This window comes from Ailuropoda melanoleuca, chromosome 1, assembly GCF_002007445.2.
Source record: "Ailuropoda melanoleuca isolate Jingjing chromosome 1, ASM200744v2, whole genome shotgun sequence".
NCBI classification, from domain to species: Eukaryota; Metazoa; Chordata; class Mammalia; order Carnivora; family Ursidae; genus Ailuropoda; species Ailuropoda melanoleuca.
Genome location: NC_048218.1, coordinates 190,211,966 through 190,232,712, shown reverse-complemented (window position 1 = coordinate 190,232,712; position 20,747 = coordinate 190,211,966). Strand labels below are relative to the sequence as shown.

At 38.7% G+C, this 20,747-nt stretch overlaps 1 protein-coding gene across 11 annotated transcripts in view; it reads right to left on the bottom strand.

Moving 5' to 3' along the window:
• Window positions 1–19,932, bottom strand: part of NRF1 (nuclear respiratory factor 1) — a 141,358-nt gene extending 121,426 nt beyond the window's left edge. For 7 of the 11 annotated variants that reach the window (XM_034671986.1, XM_034672010.1, XM_034672004.1 and 4 more), the window contains exon 1: window positions 19,784–19,932. The gene's annotated coding sequence lies outside the window, so the exon portion shown is untranslated. Of the gene's footprint in view, window positions 1–8,440; window positions 8,511–19,783 lie in introns of all 11 variants that reach the window. The other 4 variants (XM_034671994.1, XM_034671990.1, XM_034672002.1 and 1 more) reach the window with 3 other exon arrangements.
• Window positions 19,933–20,747: the final 815 nt, after the last annotated feature.

Sequence of the window (20,747 nt, the reverse complement as noted above, 5' to 3'; positions counted from 1 at the left end):
AGCTATGACATCTTGACAATATTGAGTCTTCCTATCCATGAACATGGAATCTATATTTAGTTCTTCTTTCTTTCATCAGAGTTTTGTAGTTTTCCTCATACAGACTTTGTCCATATTTTGTTAAATGCATACCTATTTCATCTTTTTCATTTTTAAAATAAAAATTGGCTAAAACAAAAATAGTACTTAATGTTTAGAGATAAATATCACTTATCTGGTAAATTTGTTTACTATAAAAATCTCTCATGTAAGCTTAAAAACATGCTGGGGCGCCTGGGTGGCGCAGTCCTTAAGCGTCTGCCTTTAGCTCAGGGCGTGATCCCGGGGTTCTGGGATCGAGCCCCACATTAGGCTCCTTCACTGGGAGCCTGCTTCTTCCTCTCCCACTCCCCCTGCTTGTGTTCCCTCTCTTGCTGGCTGTCTCTCTCTGTCAAATAAATAAATAAATAAATATTTAAAAAAAAATAAAAACATGCTTAACAATACTACCTCTTTCTAGATACCATTTATAGTATTTCTATACTAAGAAATATACTAAGACATTATACAATATTTGGTATAAACAGTAAATTTACCAGGTATATGTCTAATATGTAATGCTCATTCATTTTCTATTTCTAACAAAGAATCAACTAAAATGGTTTTACAGCCTTTATGTGGCTACTTTGCAATTTTGTGTAATCCAATAAACTGTATTCCTTACATATTAAAAGGCACCCAAAATACATAGACTTAAGTAGGAAGAATGAAAGCAAAAAACACACCCAAATATTAATCGTGGCATCTCTGGATGGCAGGGCTACAAATATTTTCATTTTTATACTTTATTTTTAAAGTTCTCTACAAAGATCATATATTACTTTCACACTCCATTAAATCAAATATTCACACCATGTTAAATGAGTAAACTATAACTACACAGATCAATAAAGATTAATCTCTTGTGTCATATTTAAAAACAAAAATAAATATTACATCTTTTCCATGAATACAACCACAAAGAGAAAGTTTTTTAAAATGCAGGAGAATGAGAAACATCAAATTCAGGATAATGGTCAAAGCTGGGAAGGAAGGGGACTAGGATGAGGAAGGAGTGTCCAGGAGGCTTCAATAATATCTATGATACTTTATTTCTTAAGCTGGGTAGTAGGTACATGGTATTCATTAAATAGCTCTGTATGCTTCTTTATGCCTGAAGTATTTCAAAATTCTGTTAAAGCAGCAGCTACAGAAGTCATGCCAAAGCAGTAGTACTTAACCCCAATCTCTTCAAACTACTTTAATGGAATATGGTACTAGAGGATAAGAGAGATAAATCATTTACAAGTGAGAAAATTCTTTGGAAATTTTAAAGCAGGGGTTCTGAAGGTGGGTTTTCATGTGTATATTTACAAGCAAATAATCTAAAATCTATATTCCATAAAATATCTGTAGCTAACATTCTAATCTGTACCTTGCACACAGCTCAAAATTAAATCTGTCCAGTGTAATACATAAATTATTTTGAATATGACCTCATTTTACATTTCCATTTACAATCCTATTTGAAAGCAGACTTTTTACTTTAGTCAGTTTAAAAACAGTACTTAGGCTTGTAAAGATGTTGTAAAAATAAGATTAATTTCTGACTGGTATTTTTCATCTTGGTGATTTAAAATGGATTCTAACCAGCACATGACACCTACCACAAGCAGCACCCCAGACCTGGCTCACGTAGTAACACAACCCCTGTACCAGCTACACTCAGTCACGTTGTTACATAGCTATGATAATGACCGAAGTTTAGGTAATGGTTATCCTACTCCAGCTTTCGGTAGTATCCATTGTAATTTGAAGCAATGACCTTCAAGGACAAAAGGTAAATTCACAAGATGTTTGAAGATACTTCTTAAAGTAGATCCAGTAACTTTTAACTTGAAACAAAAAAAGTATATGGTTTTGATTGTTAGAAATGCCTTAGCTTATCTCTTAAAATCTCTACTTGTGATAGGAGTAAAAGGTTTTAAGAAGAAAGGATGGGGTGGAGGTAGGGAAAGACCTACATGATTTAGAACTAGCACGGTTCCTCTCCATTTCCACCTTCAATTTCACTGCCCATTCCTACAACCTAGCACTAAACCAGAAATAGACTGTAACAAACAATCACCAGAAAACAAAAGGAGTATTATTTAGCAAACTCTGAAATTATCAAAATGTAGTTAGATGGACCGAGGTTTTCACACTAAAAGAAAAGGATGTATCAATCATACCATTTTATTAACCAATTCCTTGCCCAAAAAAAAAGGGTGGAGAGAGAAAACAATAGTCTATAATCGCACTAGGGTATTCATCAGACAGCCTCCCTTAAAGCGGAAAATGACTGAACACTACCTGATCTGCAGTTTATATGAACACAGGAATTTTATTCACTATTCTTTATAAAAAGGGATTTGTTTTTAAGATTCAGCTTCTGTAACCATTTTTGAAAAGACTTTACAAGATCAAGCAGTGACCTATTGAAATTTAAACGAGATGTTTGCTTTTCAGATCAAACCCATCTGACTCGAGGATCCTCTCTTAGACCACTACAAACTTAAGGACCCAAAAACTACTGGAGTCATCAACAGAAGACTAAGAAGGCTGGGATTGTTAGCTCCATGGGTACTTGGACTCGTGTGTCCTTTTTCTGTGCATTTATGAAACCAGTTCTCATTTTAATATCACCTTATATTTAGTTCTTTACTTCATAATTTGCATTTACCAAATATATTATCATCCACACTTCATTTGACTGACTTATCCTCAACAACTGTCTCTGGAAAGCTGCCCAATCAAGACTGCCTACATTATTTTACTCACCAAGTTTTATCCTATTTAAATGTCATCATACCACATTCACTAAACAAATATTCATTAAGCACCTTTTCTGTGTAAAATCCTGGAAGAGGGAAACTGAAGAGGGACATCTGAGTGATCAGTTTAACCCTCACGTAGCTTTTAGCAGCAGTTCTCCAAGTGAACAGTGGAACCCTGGGGTCCCCTGAGACTTTTTCAAGGGATCCAGGAGATCAAATCTATTTTCATAGTAACTGTGATACTGTGATTTATAAGAAATACAGTTACAGTTGGTCATCCAGATGTACTTTTAAAGTTTTTTTTTATTTCAGGTGTACAACACAGTGATTCAACAATTCCATGTATTACTCAATGCTCATCGTGTAAGTGTACTCTTGAATCCCCATCACCTACTTCACCCATCCTCCCCACCCACCTCTCCTCTGGTAACCATCAGTTTGTTCTCTATAGTTCCAAGTCTGTTTCTTGGTTTGTCTTTTTTTTTTCTTTCTTCATTTGTTTCTTAAATTCCACATGAGTGAAATCATATGGTATTTGTCCTTCTCTGATTTATTTCACTTAGCGTAATACTCTCTAGATGATCCATGTTGTTGCAAATGGGAAGATTTCATTCTTTTATGGCTGAATAATATTCCACTGCATATATACACCACATCTTCTTTATCCATGGATACTTTGGCTGCTTCCGTATCTTGGCTATTGTAAATAATGGTGCAATAAGCAGAGGGGTGCATGTATCTCCTTGAATTAGTGTTTCTGTATTTTTTTGAGTAAATGCCCAGTGGTGATTACTGGATGATAGGGTAGTTCCAGTATTAATTTTTTGAGGAACCACAGGCATTTTGATCTCTGTCCAGCTCCTGGCTCACAACTCCTAAAACGCTTGGAATTTCTGGTGATAAGGTCAACTGAAGTTGTCTTTTGTTATGTTAATGAAGGTGGCCTTGGGACCCTGCAAAAGGACAAGGACTGGTTGCCAGGAGGACCAACCACATGTTTAGAAGGGTGGAACTTTCAGCCCCACCCCCCACCTCCAGTGAGGGGAGAGGGGCTGAATGTTGAAATCAACCAATGGCCAATGACTTAGTCAACCATGACTATGTATTGAAGCCTCCATAAAAATCCAAACAACTGGGGTCCACGGAGTTTCTAGATTGGTGAACATATGGAAATGCTGGGAGAGTGGTGCACCCGTAGAGGGCAGGGACGCCCCACGCCCTTTCCCCATACCTTGCCCAATGTATCTCTTCATTTGGCTGTCATTTCCTTTATCATATCCTTTAATAAACTGGTAAAATTGTTTCCCTCAATTCTGCCAGCCACTCTAGCAAATTAATCGAACCTGAGAAGGAAGTCATGGGAACCTCTGATTTACAGTTAGAAGTACAGGAATAACCTGGACTTGTAATTAGCACTTTGAGTTGGAAGGAGTTGCTGTCAGAACAGAGTTGAATTCTCAGACATCCTGCTGGTGCCCAAGAATTGGTTGGCTGTATGGGAAACCACCAACTTCCCCCCCCCACACACACACATTCGAATTGGTCTCAGAACAAATTAGTAACCAAGACATTTGCCCTTTTCACTGTGCTTGTATTTGCACTTATGTAGGGTAAAATTACTGGCACTTCAGCACAATACAGTCTTCATCTTCATGTGCACACAGTAAAAGAGTCAATTTTATTGAAGAATGTGTTGATGAAAGTAAAAGTTACATATCTTATTAAACCTTCACACTTGAGTTCTTTTTACTACTCTGTATAACCAAATGGAAAGTATTCATAAAGCAATTCTGCATTCAGAAGCATGCTCTTTGGAAAACCACATATATCATGCTTTGAGTTGCAAACTCAATTAGCTTATCCCCCCCCCCAAAAAAACACACCATTTTTACTTCAAAGAGTGATTAACAGACAAACTATATGGTTATTCAGACCTGGGTATATGACAGATATTTTTCCAAAAATCAACAAAGTGAACCTGTTACTCCAAGGAAAATAACTTGACAGTATTTGTTGCCAAAGATAAAATCTGATACTTCAAGTGATAATTAGAATTCTGGAAAACTTGTATCTGCCACAGTGAGCTTGATAGCTTTCCATTACTTAAAAGCCTTTTCTGATGAGATCAATGGTAGCGTTAATGAATGTGATTTTGGGGCCAACATTTGGAAAAGCTGCATAACTCAGTAAACTGATATCTTCCAAATGACCAGTGTATGATGTTACAAAATCATGGATGGGTTAAAAGAGTCATTCAAAGTTTATGATAAGCCAACAGATTTCAATGAAACAAAGTACAATTATGGTTTCAGAACGTACAATGCAACTCACCTTTAAGAAATTAATACTGCTGAGTTTTGGTGTAATATCAAAGAATATCCACAATTATCTGAAAAGGCTCTTAAAATGCTCTTCCCTTTCCCACCCACATATAAGGGTATAAGATCAGAACTTTTCCATATACTTTAACCAAAGCAACATATTCAGCAGACTGAGTGAAAAAACAGAATGCAACTGTCTTCTATTAAGCCAGACATTAGAAGGATCTGCAAAAACTGTAAAACAATACCCTTCATTATACTGGGTTTTGGTTTTTTTGGGAAAATATAGTTTTTTTTTAATAAACATATCTCACCTATTTTAGCATGTAGTGGGTGTACTACTGTTATTTTTAAATTAAACATTTTAAAAATTTGTTTTAATTTCTAATACAGTAAAAATCAAAACTTATGACCCACATAAGCAAAAGCTCTTGCATGAGTCCACAGTAATTTTAAATGTATAAAAGGGTCCTCAGAACAAAGATTAAGAACCACTGGCTTGTAGTAATAGTAAGAGAAAGGTAGAAAATGTGTGTTATAGCCTTTCTAGTCATGGACATCCCAGCTCTTCCTAAACTAGACCTATGCTACCTACCAGGCTTTTGAAATAATTTGGCCCGGCTGTCAATATAATCAAAATGAGTACGTCTTTAAATAGGCATATAAAGAGTAAGCAATACTAAGATTATATATTAAGCCAATTTGAACTGATAGGTTTTTCTTTACTAGTTTACTAAATAAATGGCCCGAATTAAATTGGTTTTATTTCCCTGGTATAAACTTAGCCTATAAAGAGAAGTTTTTCACAAGGGACTATATAATATACAACTCTCTTCAAAAAGCATCCCACACAATCAAATTAGTAATGGAAAGCCATGGAATTTGGTTGCCTGCCTCTCAACAATAGGGCGAAAAAACCTAGAAATCCACCACCGGTGTGGACATTCAGGACACAAAAGATGTCATTCCAAAAAAGGGGGGGGGGACACATTCTGGAGGACCATTTGCACAAAAGCCATCACTGGTGTTTTTAAAAAGGCAGATACAGAGGCACCTAGGTAGCTCAGTCAGTTGAGGATCTGCCTTCAGCTCAGGTCATAATCCTGGGGTCCTGGGACTGAGCCCAGCATCGGGCTCTCTGCTGAGCAAGGAACCTGCTTCTCCCTCTCCTGCTCCCCCTGCTCTTGCTGTCAAACAAATAAAAAATCTTTAAAAAAAAATAAAAATAAAAAAATAAAAAGGGAGTTACAAACACACTTTTTGCTTAGCCTACCTTGAAGGACACACAAGAAGCTAGCAGAGGAGGTGATTTCTGGAGAGGGAGACTGGGAGAGAAACTCACTTTTCACTGTATTCCTTTTATATTGTTTGATCTTTTAACCACGTGCATATAATATTAATGTAAAAATAAATATTTTTAAAACACCATTTTTCCATCACCCATTTCTCTGGTCTTTTATCTCAAACGCAAATTTCAAATAATACTAGTAGATATATAGATCATTAAATGCATATCTGTTAAATAAGCAGCGGACACAAATTTCATATATCTGACAGAATCATCAAAAGCAACCTGTCCATCAACCAAGAAGTGATCAGCAATTGATTACCTGAAGGAGTACTGGAGTACCTGATTACAGGAGGAGTATATAGCAATGCCATCCATTTGCCCAGCATTGATATAGTTGCTACTTCAATTGTAACTTTTCTTTTTTATATTCACCACAGCATTTGCTTTAAGAAATATTCTCAGGATAGCACCAAAGTAGGTAAATTTAAAGATTCCTTTAAACCATGCAGCAACATTCAAGTCAGAATTAATTTAGCTCCTACTATGCACTAGACACTATGGCTAGAAAATGTGACAATGCGCTTGGATCTAAAACCTAACTACACAGCATAGATTTAATAGTTACACCAATGAAAAAGACTTGGGGGTTTTAACCAATTCCGAGTTCAACAGGACAATCTCATGATGTGGCTACAGTACACGTAATTCAAATCTGGGCTGCATTAATCATAGTGGCTACACAGTGTCCGGAATATAGAGATACCCACTGTAGTGTGTACTTATCAGACCTATCTCACAATTCATGCTGGGTATTAGGCCGAAGACCTAGAGTATCTGGGTACATAAGATCTAGAGACCCTGAAAAAGTGCAGTAGGGTCAGGACGGTTTGGTATGTGGAAGGCAACATGTAATGAGTTAGCTAGTGAAGCACTTCACATGAATTTCTCTTACATCTTCACATATCAATGATACAGGCATTATTATCCGTCTTAAAATTAAGAAGGAGATTCAGACTCAGAAACGGCAAGTAACATGCTCAAATTTGCATGCAACTTTGCATTATCAGGATTTAAACCCAGAGCCCCTGTAAGGGGTTGAACAGCAGTTCCCCAAAAGATATGTCCACATCCTAATTCCTGGAACCTGTGAATGTTACCTATTTGGAAAAAAGGGTCTTTCAGATACAACAAAACTAAGGATCCTGAGATGAGGAGATCATCCTGGATTACCCAGGTTGGTCCAAATTCCAATGACAAGTGCCCTTATAGGAGTGAGGCCAACAGAGTTTATACAGACAGTAGGAGACAATGTGTTCACAGAGGCAGAGACTGGAATGATAGAGCCCACAAGTCAAGGAACACTAGCAGCCACCAAAAGCAGGAGGTGGTAAAAAAGATTCTTCCCTAGTGCCTCCAGAGAGATTGTGGCTCTACAAACACCTGATTCCTGACTTTGGAGCTCCAGAACGATGGGAAAATAAATTTATGTCTTTTTAAGGCACTTACTTTATGGTAATTTGTTATGGCAGCCCTAGGAAAACAGCCCCCAACTCTTTCTGGCATACCCCATTACCTTTCCAAGAAGGCTGAAGGTCCCAGGGACATTTAAACTAAAAGACAACTCAGAGGACTTTACAAAGAAAATATAAAACATATTTGTTTTTAGAAGTCCTAGAGAACAGAAGGCCAGTAGGTAAAACTTACAGGGAGAACTTTCAGTTGAAACTAAGCTTTCTTACCATCCAAATGTCTTAAAGATTAAACAGATTCTGGGTAAGAAGTAAATTTCCTATCACTGGATGTGTTCAAGGAGAGACTGATGATGATGATGTAACTTTGCAGAGCAGGGGTGGCTTAAATGACTTAGAATCTGGTCCCACCCTGGGTTCCTAAAAATTATGAGGTATTAGATAGCAGCACAAAGCCTGGTAATAAGATAAAATATTACAGATGAATTTTGCAAGGCTTCTACAATCATTCAAATAAATACTTACTGCCTGTTATGTGTCAGGCACACTGGTTGGTAATGAGCACTGTTTATTCACCATCATGAAGTTTTACAATCTGGTGGGAAAGACAGACATATATCAAATAATATACAAATGTGAAATGACATGTATAGGCACATATGGTAAAGGAAAAGTACAAAAATGAGGAACATCTGAAAAAACTTCCTGAGGACGCTATGCTTGAGCAGAGACCGAAATAAAATTTATAGGATTTTACTAGAAAGAGAAGAGAGGAAAAAGCTTTCTAGGCAGAACACCACCAATAGGAAAGGCTTTATGGTTAGAGGAACATGACTGATACAAAATGAGCCCAAAAGTTAGGTACCACATTAAAAAGATTTGTTTTCAATGCAGGGGGCGCGACCAGAACGATGTACTTAGAAAAGACCAATTCATTCTGGCCTCACAGAGGAGAATGGATTAGGACTCAGCCAGAATGGATACAGGTGGACCAGTTAGAAGTTATTCCAACAGTCCGAGAAAGAAATGATAGCAACTCAGACATAAGTGGTAACGGTGAAATGAAGAGGACAAATTGAGTTTATTAAGTTAAATAAACAGGATTTGATGACACTGGAAGACTAAAGTTTCTGTTCTGCTAAACCAGATGAAACGGTGGTACTATTCACTGAGGTAAGCAAGAGTTGAACAGGAGCAAGTCTGACAAGGGAATTCATTTGGAGATGTAAGTGCATCTGAGACATCCAAGAAATGCCAATTAGGCCACTGGATATAGGGTTCTGAAACTCTATTGGTAGGCCAAATCTGAGTTACGCATATTTACACGGAAAACTACACAAACTTTTTATCATTAAGAGAAACCAGTCATTGTTACAAAGTAAACATTACTCTTTAAAAAAGACAATTTCAGGGGCGCCTGGGTGGCACAGCGGATAAGCGTCTGCCTTCGGCTCAGGGCGTGATCCCGGCGTTATGGGATCAAGCCCCACGTCAGGCTCCTCTGCTATGAGCCTGCTTCTTCCTCTCCCACTCCCCCTGCTTGTGTTCCCTCTCTCGCTGGCTGTCTCTATCTCTGTCGAATAAATAAATAAAATCTTTAAAAAATAAATAAATAAAATAAAAAAGACAATTTCAAAATCATGCTAACCTAAAAGACAAGAATCACTACTGTGCCAAAAGCCCTAAATTAATACTAAACAAAGATTGGGACACCTGGCTGGCTCAGTTAGAAGAGCATTTGACTCTTGATTCAAGGGTCATGAGTTTAAGGGCCATAGTGGGTGTAGAGATTACTTAAATAAATGAATAAATTTTTTAAAAACTTAAAAAATACTAAACAAAGATTACCTATTTAAAAGGCATTGGATGTATACCACTATATGGCTACAAAATGGATTTCTTCAGAATGAAGACAACCTGTTTTGGTGGAATCTCAAGTTAGAATTAGCTACTGTTCTCACATGTTCAGATACAAAAACTGAAAACAAGTTTAAGAGGCAATAAGTTTGTACTTTTTATTCCCAGATTCTCTACCTCTCGCTCTATCTGCAAGATATTGATTTAAGCATTTTAACTGTCAAGCATGAAGTTTTTTCTCCTAGAAAAGATACTAATCTTCAGAGTAAAAGATGAGAATAAACAAATCAGACATTTTTCTTCCGACACACACCTCCAGAAGCTTTATACTATACTTGGTGGAGAAATGACTAGATTGCTTTGGATATTAGCTGCCACAACTAAGGAACTATTTACCCTAGATTTGCTTTCCATTTTGTATAAAAAACAAAAACCAACTACCAGAGAGATTAAAGACAGAACTAAAGGAGAAGGCAGGAAAATTGGGTTTTATTACTAACTCCAAAGAGAATCCATTGTATAAATTAAGGAAGTTAACTTTGAGAAATACTTAGTTATTTTTACATAATATTAGAATTATATATACCACGTTTCACTGATGGCAAGCGTGAATGAGATTACATAGCATTTTATATTTGTACATATACTTACATTTTATGTATATAAAATCTTTTCAAATCCCCACAGATTATGCTACAAAATAACACAGGTATTTTTAACACTTGTATTATACTATTGCTGCTACTAATATCTAATTTGCTCTCAATAGGAATATAAAAACTCAGAAGGTCCCAGGGTACAATCAAAGAGCCAATAATATATTGAGATAAATTTGTTCACTTCAGAAACTATCCTGCATATAGAAATCTTAGCTCAGAAAGTATGAGGGCAGAGTGGAGAAAAAACGAGTTATTATGTGAATGAAATTGAGGTTAACCCAGGATTTAGCTTTCATTCTTCACTAAGTAAGCTTTCACGGGCCAGCCCTTCCACCCTTACCTCAAGTTACCCTTACCTCAACAAAAACACACGGAGCACGAAACAGACGGCTAGCATTTCCTGAGCAAATTTGTATTTGGAGAGAAACTTTTAAATGTGTTTTATATTTCATTAAAACAAATGGATTTACAACTGCCCCATTAAGAATACTGCAGGGCAAAAAATAGATGAATTACATAAAATTAGACATTTTTGGTTCAAAACTGTATGCACAGTATTATTGAATTTATCATATACAGTGTATGTATGCATGCACATACATCCTGAGAAAAATATCTAGAACTATATATACTAAAATATTATTCATTATCTTTGCGTGTATAATTAAACATTTTAAGTTTTCTTTTTGCTTTTCTACAATGAACCCATATACATGCCTTTTTACTTTAAGAAAATACCATATTTATTGTTTAACATGTCATAACACAGATTCAGAATTAATTTTAGAATTAGAGTTAGAAATTCAGAAGTTTTATTTAGAAGAAACTTTAGATACCATTTCTGTCCTCTTCATTTTTCAAGTCGGGAAACAGGCCCAGTGAGGTTAAGTGACTTGCCTGCCCAAAAACTGATAGTGAGCCTTTAGGGCCATAATTACATTATCCATACTTACGGGGGTTGGGCAGGGGGCAGGGAGGGTTGGTTATAAAAGTTAATGCATTTTCACTAAAGATAATTTCAAAGTTATAAGAAAGAAAATGAAAATCTCCTATATGCTCATAAACCAAAGATGATAACCACTGACTTTGGAGGGTTGTTTGTTTTCTTCCTAAAATTTCTCACTACAAAAATAATTTATTTTCAATGTAAAAAAACTTTTAAAATATAGAACCAAAAATTAAGGAAAAGACAATATTTTAACATTCAGTCACATAACTGGTGATATCAGAATTATTTCTTCTTTAGACTTAATACCTAAAGCCAGTTTGGGGGCAAGAGACTAGGTCTATGACAGTATTTTTAATTAGCAAACCTCGGTTGGTTCTTTAATTTGTGGATTATTGTTATACAGAAGATTAATTACTAAGAATTTTATTTCATACTTATTTAATAAAAGACAAAGGACAAAAAAAAAAAAAAACCAAACAAAGGAAAAGATAAAATACTCCAGTTCTATTTAGGATCTTCTTTGTAGATTAGTGAATGTAAAGATAATCCACAAACACAGCTAATTGTAAGTTCCATAACACAAATTTTCTGTTTAAGATTACCCAATATATTAATTCACTGCTTTTATTTATTTATTTGAGAGAGAGGGAGAACATGGGGGGGGAGCAGCGGGAGAGGCAAACTCCCTGCTGAGCCAGACAAAGGGCTCCACAACCCTGAGATCACGACCTGAGCCAAAATCAAGCGTCAGATGCTTAACTGACTGAGCCACCCAGGCACCCCCATTCATTACTCTCTTGTATTTACCAATACTCTTACAGGGTATTAAATAAAACATTGCAGGCATTAATTATAGAAAAAACACGAATTATGAACAAATATATTTATAAAAACAAGCTAATGAAACTCATAAGTTACTGAACCATTATTAACTCAATTAACAAGAAGTTAAAAAAAGACTATTTCATCTCTATCTTGTCCCTTTAAAATTCCTACCTTCTGGGATACCTGGTGGCTCAGTCAGTTAAGCGTCTGCCTTCCGCTCAGGTCATGATCCCAGCATTCTGGGATAGAGTGCTGCATCAGGCTCCTTGCTCAGGGGGGAGCCTGCTTCTCCCTCTACCTGAAGTTCCCCCTGCTTGTGCTCGCTCTCTCTCTCTCTGATAAATTAAAAAAATAAAATTCCTACTTTTTATGTACTTTGTAATGCACACAAATGTATTAGTACAATAACACAGGAACATCATTTATAAATAAATGTGATTCAGAATGTGTGCTCAAAATTTTTACTTGTATGATGGGTAACCATCAAAAGCTGGAGATCACTGCCCCAGAATCTAGGGCTTAGCTAACAAAACTGTTTCCTAATCTAACTTTAAAGATTCAAAAATCAGAGGAAGAAAGTAAAAATGACCAATTATCTAAAATTTCAGAATGAGGGGCACCTGGGTGGCTCAGTCCTGGGATCCAGCCCTGCCTCGGGCTCCCTGCTCAGCAGGGAGTTTGCTTTTCCCTCTTCCTCTGCCCCACCCCTGCTTCTGTTCTCTCTAATAAATAAAATGTAAAAAAATAATAATAATAATTTCAGAATGAAATTATTTTGGAATAAATAAGTTCTAATATGGAACATTAAAAATTTGCTTAAATGTCCAGATTTTATCAATAACTTAAGAAAGCTGAACACTAGCAATCTGTTAGCATTAAATCATCATAGATCTCAAAGCATTCCATAACTGTCATACTTCAGAAAGACCCTGTAAAACAGGCCAATGGTATTTTCATTTCATGGTCAGAAAAATTAAGCAAGGAAAAAATGTTTTGCCCCAAATGACTAAACTGAAACATTTGTGCATTTTAGAAAGTTTCCAAAGTATAAGAACTCCCGACTTAAACATTTTTGAGTGCAATCTATGAACCACTTAGCTTTCTTTTAAAACAACAGTAATTTGATCACCCACAAAGCCTACTGTATATAGTGCATGAAGAGATCATCATATACTAGCATGAATCCTGGAATATTAAAAACAAAACAAAAACAAGGAATCTAGAAGACTTGGCAAGATTCTGAAATTCGTTAAGCTTTGCTTTGGCATTCCTCCCACCTTCCTTCTGGTGCTCTTAGTCCTATCTCCTGAATGTGCATCAGATCTTTCCAGAGTTCTTCACCTGAGATACCCAAAATTTCTTCCCCTTGGTCTGTCTCAGTCAATCAAGTTAACTAATTTCAGCCAACCAACACCATCAGTATTTGACTTAATTAACAATACTGAAAGGGCCTCTGACTTTTCTGTGTGTCAAGGACTCAGAAAAGTTATGGACCCTCTCCCCAGAAAAACTGTACAGGCACACATAAAACATTTTTCATACAATTTCAAGAGATCAGGGTTACATGGCCAAAATATAACCCTGAGTCCCAGAACTATAAAAGCCTGGGGGCACCTGGGTGGCTCAGTTGTTAAGCGTCTGCCTTCGGCCCAGGGCCTGATCCCGGAGTGCTGGGATAGAGCTCCGCATGGGGCTCCCTGCTCCGCTGGAAGCCTGTTTCTTCCTCTCCCACTCCCCCTGCTTGTGTTCCTCTCTCGCTGGCTGTCTCTCTCTCTCTCTGTCAAATAAATAAATAAAATCTTAAAAAAAAAAATAACTATAAAAGCCAGGTTAAAAATCCCTGGACTTAACATCTAAGTATTATAAAACCTCAAAAGCCTTCAAGAGGAATTTGCATCTTAAAACACTAAAAACTCAGGATGCCTGGGTGGCTCAGTTGGTTAAGCTTCTGCCTTCTGTTTAGATCTGGTCCTGGGATCCAGTCCCAGGTGGAGCTCCTTGCTCAGTGGGGAGCCTGCTTTTCCCTCTGCCTGCCACTCCCCCTACTTGTGCTCTCTCTGACAAATATATAAAATCTTTAAAAAATAAAAAAAGACTGTAAACTCAAACATACTATACTATATACTCAAATCAATAAAATCTAATTGTTAGAATAAAAGTCTTCTCCCAAAGCTCTTATGCTGTTATTCCAATAAGAGAAGGGGAAGAACAGGACCTATTTCTAAGCACGGGTCATCTATTAAATTGGGCTTTATAGACCTTACCCCTGTATTCAATAATGCTCTAGAAATCTATTGTGTTTACACTATCATGACTCCTGTCAAAACAATACACACATAATACATACACACACACTCAGAAAATGCCTTTTATCTCTCAATTGCCATATCCAGTTTTCATTCCAATGAGCTCTCCAAAGGATTTCATGTTGCGAAATTCCCTGTTAAAATTCCCTTAACCCCTATCCATAGCTTCTTCAACCCATACTATGTACATCTTACCTCAAGCCATTCTTTTTCAACTTCCCTCATAGGCCCCTCTTCTTCCACTTGACCTTCAGATGTAGATGCCTGGCATCTATTATGCTCAATCGCAGTTTCTGTACGAAATTATGTTAATGGATACAAATCTCTTAATTGGTCCCCACTTCCTCTTTTCTCCAGCCCAAATTTGTAAATAGGGAGCTATTTGACATATCTTGATTTGCACATCTAGAATCATAACTTCTTTCTCAAATTCTGTTCTTCCAACACATTCCCTATCTTAATTAAAGGCATCATCACTCATTAATGAACTATAATCTTTGAACTCCCCCATGCTCTTCCCAATCAGGTCACAACCTCATCAGCTTCATTTTCCACTACTCCTCAAACACAGCAAAATGTACTTGCTACTCCTCAGACTATCAATGCCCTTCCTCTAACCTCTTCTTCTCCATCAGGTGAAACAGCTACTCACTTTTCCAGGTCCTACTTAAAGATCTCCTACAGTCTTCCCTAACCTCATTTATTCTCCCCACATCACTCACCCCCTACCTCTATAATTCCACACCAATCTTTATTTTACTTCTCAACGAGCTATACTGTAGAGTTAGTCGAGCCCTTATCTTTCTCCTCTAGTAGACAAGGCCTGTGGTTTACTTGTTGCTGTAGCACTTAACACATGCCTGGAATATACTAGGTCTTTGATCAATGGTGAATGAATGGCAAAACTCCAAAGTGAGGACACAGTTAAGATTATTTCTCAATGAAGGGTATACCTAATTCCCTTTTGAACATAAAACAAGAATTAAGTCCCTTAGTCCCTCACTCCCCATTTCTAGTCCACTGCTTAGTTTTAAGCAATGTTTCATTGGGACATTTCCTCACTTCCTCTTGTTCTTTGTAAGTTTAGCTGCCAGCCTACCACATTAGCATTCAGGAGCAGCAACAAAACAGACTCTCCAAGTTCTAAAAAGCAAAGATTTTACAATAACCAATAGTAATTCTTTTTAAAAAACAGTCTTAATGTTTATACATACAAACTTCATTCTTCATAATTCTGAAAAAGGCATGGCATAATTTATCCAACAGTCACCATTTAAGAGTTATTAAGAAAATGTCCATTTAAACTATCAGCCAAAATTTTCACATTTATAACTACAGAAATCAGCATGCATGAATTAATCTAAATACTATGCTTGTATACTAAATACACTATAAATAGTTGTCTAAATCACCAGATGACACACACATTAAGTAGCTCTTAAAGCTTCCTTTAAAAATACATGCCCAAAGGGGTGCCTGGGTAGCTCAGTTGGTTAAGCGTCTCTTGGCTCAGGTCATGGTCTCGGGATCGTGAGATCAAGCCCCAAATCAGGCTCCGTGCTCAGTGCGGAGTCCACTTGGGATTCTCTCTCCCTGGCTCGCTTTCTCACTCTCTCAAATAAATAAATCCTAAAAAAAATAATAATAATGATACACGCCCCAAATTCCAGTGATCATCTCAATCTATAAAACAAATTTTTTAATCAGAGTCACTCTTTCCCTCCTTCTCCTCACCAACTTTCCCAAAACACACTGACACACACCCACACACACACCCCTCCCATAACAAACCTGGTTTCCTCAAGAAATTATCTGATGGCTCAGTAACAATTTGATAAGGCAAGCTACAAGATCTGAGATTCTGGAGGAGATCCCATATGGTACAATTATCTTCTAAGACACTACTTTTGGTGACAGAATACAGATTCGCCTCAAGGGATCACAAATGTGGTAGGCCGCCTTATTTGCCTCCTAGTTTTGTTTCTGTCTTTCAAAAATATACTAAAAGCTCTCTAAAGTTGTATTTCTGACTTTTCTTCAGTTCATATAAATGTTCACATTTTAGGTACACAGGCATGGTGAAAAGGTCAAAAAAAAAAGATCATATGATGAAATGTGTTTGAATCTTTGATAACTAAACTGTACTGAGTGGGGTCAAAAACTCATTAGCCTAATTCTGAACTGCACTTCAGAAAAAATATATATTCCAAGGCATATATAATCCACTTATTTTTCTTGAGCAGTCAAAAATTCTTTTCATTTTCCAAGTTTTGTCCATATTACATCAAAATAACTTCAGACAAAGCATTCTTGTTGCTCCAAGATTAAAAGTTTCCAATAGCTCAATGTGGTTGTAATCTTCTGGAAACACCTGAAATTGATTTGTTTCACCTCCTTTTACTATTTTTCTTCCAGCCTGTTCACCTTAGAAGAATACTGATGGACAAAAGTTCTAACTGAAAAGCCCAGAAAGTGAATATTCCATCCCCTAGCTAATAAGAAAGGACTATGATACATAATGCACAAAAATTAACATGTAAGAGCCTTAAAAAAAAAAAAAAAGAACAAAACAAATGACTGGACTTGGTCTAAATAAAATGTTTCTAAAATAAGCTTAACACAAGTAGGTTTCTTTTTCATTGCTGTTTTACTTAACATTTATGGAAAATTATATTTGGGTAAGCTCAGGCTGAAAACACTAGCTTTAGCTCTCAAGGAAAACATGAAAGAAGAGAGAGAAAATTTTCTAAAATGTTTTTTACAAAATAAAAGATTGGTATTTAAGACTGATTTCCAATACACACACACACACGAAATTATAAAATTAATAAGCATCACACACAGTCACACAGAAACATTTAAATTCAAATATCACATTTCCTGGACTAATTACAACCCCAGAGAGTGTGCGCTGAAATTCTTGAGATTCGAGTAGACACTTCTGAGACTCAACAACCCAGAGTTCCCGCTTTCCACTCCAATTTTTCCTCAGTGGCACTAAGAGGATGAACAAGCCCACTGCAGCACAAAGCACTGGGGTTGCCTAAAGAGATCTAACAGAAGCTGAACATATGCAATAACTTCCTGTTCTCCAGAGACTGGAGGGTGTGCTTCTAAAGGCTGACAATTCATAACCGTTCTAAAAACCAAAAGTCAATATGTCTTTTCAAATATTTGTGAAAAAAAATTTAATTTCAAAAATTACTGTTCATCATTATTATGCCCCAACAAACATTTACTGAATGCCTTATTATGTCCAAGTAAAGAGGTATAAAAAATTTAATCCCAGACCTCAAGGAGCTTAGATTTCCCTTAAAACAGTCATCCATTTGTGATTACTTCACATAAAATACTTCTTGAAGACAACTCAGGGGTCTGCTTGAACTCACAGTATACAGGCAATGCATATTCAGGTATTTAAATCACAGGAAGTTTGTCTTCAGCTCCCTAACAAAATTAGAGATGGATGTACACTTGTGACTTAATAAAAACAAGAAACCTACAATTTTGGGTTCTATTGGAATATACATGAATTGGGAGAGAAATCTGAAATCCTTCTTTAATCCCTTCTAGATCTGGACAAGGGCTCTCATTATCTGCTGCTCTGAGAGTTACTTCTTAAATCCAAGAGCTAAATTTCTCTCATTTATGTTGAGCTTGAGATGGGGGGAGGGGAAAGGCACACAGGATGAAATCAAAGGATTTCAAGTAAGAAGGTGCCAAAACATAGTAAGCAATACTTCTTAATCTGTTTTATTTTTCGTCTTAGTCATGGACCCAGTTGAAAGCCACACCTAACTCCTGTCAGAAGAAAAAGAAAAGTCCCTTGACACAAACAATTCTGCACACCCAAGAATAAGTATTACATTACATGTGATAATTGTATGTTTCCTCTCCTGCTCATAAAATAAGGAAATTACACGCATGCACAGATTCTAGTCATATTTTCACTACCTTAGAGATAACACACCAAGAACATTCAAACACAAATCTGGATACTACTACTGAATTTTAAAAACAAAACAAAAAACCGCAGCATTTCCAAGCCCCCCCCCCTTCTTCCTTGAGTGAGGAACAGCCCATTAACTTACTGTTCAAAGTAATTTTTTTTAAAAGGCTGTACATGAAATAGGAAAAGGATCACGGTGGGCACAGACGATGCCCTAGTAAAAAAGGTGAGATGCACATACCCATTCTCCTGTGAGCACTGTCCAACCTGACTGGTTCACTCACACTGCCTTCACCTTAAAAGTTTCCCAATCCATTGTCTCTACACACACTTAAGAAAACGTGAATTTTGCCCTAACCACAAAAATTAAGCACAACTGACACCAACTCTAAAATAAGCAATTAATATATTCTAATCTAATGCTTAAGAAGGGCTGGAGATCAGGCAACAGCTCCTCCAACTGGCTGGTGCAGATTACCATTTGAAGCCCTGAAAATATTAAGATTTTTAAACAACTCCAAGTTCTGATGGGCACAGTCAGATGCACTGTAGAAACTTTGGGAACAGCAGCAACGACACAACAGGTGAGAGAGGCGGTGGACATCATTGCACAGTGAGGTGGACAACATGCAGGGGCAAACCCTTGAGTTCCCCGAAAGGCTGGGGATGTGAGGTAATACCCACGCACAAGGCCATCCAGAGCCCCTGTCTTTACAGTGGCAACAGTGCGGTTCCTTTCGAGGGTCGCGCCACTCCCCCTCTCCTCACCCAGGGGACCACCACCCCAGGCACAGGAAGAACCGAGGCCCCTCCACCGGCAGCATCTCAGCTGGGGAAGAAAACACAATGTCGCTCATTTCTGCGTACAAAAGGACTTTGCGCCCTCCTCCTCGAACTGCCGCCGCTGCTGCCCGGGCCGCCTCCTAACTTGCAAGAAGGTGGGCAACGCGCCATATTCCAGCGTCCCCCGGTCTACCTGGGTAACAAGCCCACGCCACCCCTGCGGGAGGGAAGCTTCGGAGGCCGCCCGAAGAGCCAGCCTCCTCTCCCGCAGGAGACAGCGGCTCCCGCGCGCCGGCCCGGCGCCGCGCCGCCCGCGGACCAGACCCGGGAAGGTCTGAGGGGGCGAGCGGGGAGCCGCGGCTCCGGTCCCGCGCAGCCCGCCCACCTCCCGCTCCCGGGCCCGGCGCGCTCTCCCGGGCCTCCCGCTCCCGAGACCGCGGGAAGGCCGGGCCCGGACCCCGGGTTCTANGGGCGGGCGGGCGGCGTGTTGCGGCTGCGCCGGGGCTGAAATAGCTGGAGATTGCGCGGTAGGGCACTCACCTCAGAGCGGCTGCGCTACCGTGGGCCTGCGCCGTGGAGACTGCGACCGCGCCGGCTCCTCGCAGCCTCCTGCCACCAGCGGCAATGGCGAGCGCTGCCGCCTCTGCCGCCGCCGCCGCCGCCGCCGCCGAGGAGGGGGAGGGGAGGGAGAGGAGGCACGCACGCGACGCACGGGCTCAGCTTCCCCGCCCGGCGGCCGCCATGATGGGGAGGTCGTCTCTGTTCAGCCGGGCCGGCCCGGAGGGGGTTCTGAGCGAGGGTCCCTGCTGGTCCCCGCGGCCTCCTGGAGCCTACATTTAGCTTGAAAGGATTGGATGGGGCCGGAGCCATGAAGGCAACTGGATAAGTCAAGCGTGGACTTTCGGGAGAGTGGCACAGGCAGCCCAAGATGGTTGCTAATCTGGAAATAGTAACATTTCTCACCCCCCAGCCCCGAGAATTATAGCACCTCCTGAACAAGCCGCACAATCGGGAACGGGCTTCCCCGCATTTTCCTCAGCCTTGACAGTTGCATCTTCACCCTTTCTTTGGAATGACCTTTGTTTCCCGATTTAAAACCCTGCCCAGTTATTTAAAAGCAAAAATTTTTGCACAAAGCAATATATTAATTTATCCGCTCATTTATTCGCTTGGCAAACATTTCTAGAAGGCCCTTTCTCTGCCAGTTTTGTTCTGGACACCCTGGAGATGCACCTGTTAGAAAGTTGAAGCCCTTGCTCTGAACGAGTTCAGTGCAGGGAGTCAGAAGCAATAGGGAGCCCCAAGCAGGTGCCTGAGAAGTAAAGAGGAGTGGGTAGCAGAAAAACAATCTAATGTTAGAGACATACGAGAGGTTGTTTTTGTTCTTGGTTTTTAAAAGTGTGATCAGGAAACTACGTGCCTCAGAATCACTAGGGCTGATTACTTAAATCCTGGGCCCCAGTTGGTTGTCTCCACAATCTTGGCTTGTTAGCCCAGGAAACTG